We start from the raw sequence: 3,764 nt of genomic DNA on the forward strand, positions 1-3,764 counted from the left end.
TCCAGTGCAAGTTTAGCGAAACTCCGCCCCGAGCAAATGATCTTCATGCCCACCGTTTTGAATATAGTTTGAAACGAGCATAAAAAATTCAAAAACGATCTAAACAATACGAAACCTTCGCGTGCTTTCATATTATGTGTCATAGTTGTAAGGAAAAATATTAAACTTGGAGAATTGCAGACATCACAAAAAATCCTTCACAATATGAGCTATCACGTTCGAGGTTTCATGGCAGTTAGGTCAAACGACCAATGTTACTAATATAATCGCGACATAGTTTGTGATAATGTGCCCATATTGTGCACACATGTGCATCTTGGGATGTCTTACGATGTTGCACGAGGAAGTTTTCCTTTTCATCGCACGAAAAAGCCATTTTCCATTTTTGAGGTGCAAAAAACGGGGTGTTTTGTGAAGCAACCACCAAATTAAAGTTTCACATTGGTACCAACACATTTTTCAAAAATACTCGACCACCTAAGATGGATAATTTCCCAACCGGTTTATCCGGAACCTTTCCGTCCACCCCTCATGAAAAAGACAAATTCCTGCCGAATCGATAGGATGCCGGCTAGATTTGAACTACAGGTACTGGATATAATGCGCAAGATTTTTGGTAAAAATTTTCTTGGGTTCACAACATGCTATTTCTTCAGAGATCCAGTGCAATTTTAGCGAAACTCTGCCCCGAGCAAAGGATCTTCATGCCCGCCGTTTTGAATATAGTTTGAAACGAGCATAAAAAATTCAAAAACGATCCAAACAGTGCGAAACCTTCGCGTGCTATCATATTATGTGTTATAGTTGCAAGGAAAAATATTAAACTTGGAGAATTGCAGACATCACAAAAATCCTTCCCAATATGAGCTCAAGGTACATGATAATAATACATTATGATCGCTTCGACCGTAACCATGGAGCATCTTCAGCATTTAACGCGATGGTTGGGTAAATGTTCACTGTGAAGGGTGGAATTTCACCAAACTTATTATAATATTCTGCCATGTCTATCTTGTCCTCGACTCCCACGATGTTTCTTTTCCCTAAAAGAACTATGTGATGCTTTGGCTCATCGGATGAGCTCGTTTGCTTATGTTTTCTTTTCTTCGGTCTGGAGGACATGTCCTTCACATAGAAAACCTGAGCCACATCATTGGCTAGGACGAATGGTTCGTCTCTGTAACCAAGATTGTTGAGATCCACTGTTGTCATTCCGTACAGCTGGTCTACCTTTACCCCTACTCCATCCAGCTTGACCCATTTGGACCGAAACAAAGCGATCTTAAAAGAAGGTCCATAGTCAAGTTCCCATATCTCCTCTATGTAACCATAATATGTGTCCTTTTCCTAATTGTTGTTTGTTGCATCAATGCGGACACCACTGTTTTGGTTGGTGCTCTTTTTATCTTGGGCGATCGTGTAGAAAGTATTTCCATTTATCTCGTACCCTTGGAAAGTCAGTACAGTCGAAGATGGTGACCCGTCCAACAAGTACAGCTGATCTCCAACATCGTTGTTATTCATGAGATGTGTTCGCAGCCAACCACCGAAAGTCTGCATATGTTTATGTGTAATCCAGTCTTCTGACTGCCCCGGGTGTTGGGAGCGTAAAATATTCTTGTGCCCAGTGATATACGGGGCCACCAAGGTGGAACTTTGTAGAACTGTGTAGTGTGCTTGAGTGAAAGAAATCCCGTCCCTACATATCATTGATTTCCTTCCTAGCGTGCCTTTTCCACTTAGTCTCCCATCATGCTGCGATTCAGGAACACCAATCGACTTAAGGTCAGGAATAAAGTGAACACAGAACTCAATGACCTCCTCTGTTCCATAGCCCTTGGAGATGCTTCCTTCTGGCCTAGCACGGTTATGAACATATTTCTTTAAGACTCCCATGAACCTCTCGAAGGGGAACATATTGTGTAGAAATACAGGACCGAGGATGGCAATCTCTTTGAGAAGGTGAACCAGGAGATGCGTCATAATATTGAAGAAAGACGGCGGAAACACCAACTCAAAACTAACAAGATATTGCACCACATCCTTCTGTAACCTTGGCAGACTAGTTGGATCGATTACCTTCTGAGATATTGCATTGAGGAATGCACATAGCTACACAATGGGTATTCGAACATTTTCCGGCAGAAGCCCCCTCAGTTCAACCGGAAGCAACTGCGTCATAATAATGTGGCAGTCATGCGACTTCAGGTTTTGGAATTTTTTCTCTGCCATATTTATAATCCCATTTATATTTGATGAGAAGCCAGATGGCACCTTGATACTGTAAAGGACTTCAAAAAAGATTTCCTTCTCTGCTTTGGTAAGAGCGTAGCTAGCAGGACTTAAGTGACGCCCTGTATCCGTCTTGTAATTCTGTTCTTGCTTGTTTTTTGGGACTTTCATACGATACTGGTCCTCCCGTGCTTCTGGTGTATCTTTTGTCTTCCCATATACGCCTAAGAAGCCTAGCAGGTTCACGCAAAGATTCTTCGTCACGTGCATCACGTCCATTGAAGAGCGGACCTCTAGGACTTTTCAATAGGGTAGCTCCCAAAATATAGATTTTTTCTTCCACATGGGTGCGTGTCCGGTAGCGACGTCATTCGGAACAGATTGACCGCCAGGACCCTTTCCAAAGATTACTTTTATGTCCTTGACCATATCAAGTAAAGCATCACCGGTACGGAGTTCAGGCTTCTCCCGGTGATGTGCCTCACCTCCGAAATGATTGCCTTTCTTTCTGACGGGGTGCCTCTTTGGATGAAATCGACTATGCCCCAGGTACACAACCTTCTTACATTTATCCAAATATGCACCTTCGGTCTTATCTAAACAGTGCGTGCATGCATTGTATCCCTTGTTTGTCTGTCCTGAAAGGTTACTAAGAGCAGGCCAATCATTGATGGTCACGAAAAGCAACGCTCGTAGGTCAAATGACTCCTGTTTGTGCTCATCCCACGCATGTACACCTGGTTTGGCCCACAACTGTAAGAGTTCTTCAAATAATGGCCTTAGGTACACATCAATGTCGTTGCCGGGTTGCTTTGGGCCTTAGATGAGCACTGGCATCATAATGAACTTCCGCTTCATGCACAATCAAGGCGGAAGGTTATAGATACATAGAGTTACAGGCCAGGTGCTATGACTGCAGCTCTGCTCCCCAAAAGGATTCATGCCATCTGTACTTAGACCAAACCTTAAGTTCGTCGCGTCACCTGCAAAGTCCGGGAACTCTCTATCGATTTTCCTCCACTGCGACCCATCAGCGGGGTGTCTCACCATCTCGTCTTTCTTACGGTCTTCTTTGTGCCATCGCAACAACCTGGCATGCTCTTTATTTTTGAACAGACGTTTCAACCGTGGTATTATAGGAGCATACCACATAACCTTGGCAGGAACCCTCTTCATGGGGGGGCTCGCCCTTAACATCACCAGGGTCATCTCGCCTGATCTTATACCGCAGTGCAGTGCATATCGGGCATTTTTCCAAATTTTCGTAGTCAGCGCGGTAGAGGATGCAGTCATTAATGCATGCATGTATCTTCTGCACCTCTAATCCTAGAGGGCAGAGAACCTTCTTTGCTTCGTACGTACTGTCAGGCAATTCGTTATCCTTTGGAAGCCTCTTCTTCATTATTTTCAGTAACTTCTCAAATGGCTTGTCACATATACCAGCCTCTACCTTCCATTGCAGCAACTCCAGTGTGGTACCGAGCTTTGTGTTGCCATCTTCGCAAGTTGGGTACAACTTTTTTTTGTGATCC

At 43.7% G+C, this 3,764-nt stretch overlaps 1 pseudogene; it reads right to left on the reverse strand.

Moving 5' to 3' along the window:
- Positions 1–1,402: 1,402 nt before the first annotated feature.
- On the reverse strand, positions 1,403–3,441 carry LOC139837817 (uncharacterized; annotated as a pseudogene).
- Positions 3,442–3,764: the final 323 nt, after the last annotated feature.

This window comes from Lolium perenne, chromosome 3, assembly GCF_019359855.2.
Source record: "Lolium perenne isolate Kyuss_39 chromosome 3, Kyuss_2.0, whole genome shotgun sequence".
Taxonomy (NCBI): domain Eukaryota; kingdom Viridiplantae; phylum Streptophyta; class Magnoliopsida; order Poales; family Poaceae; genus Lolium; species Lolium perenne.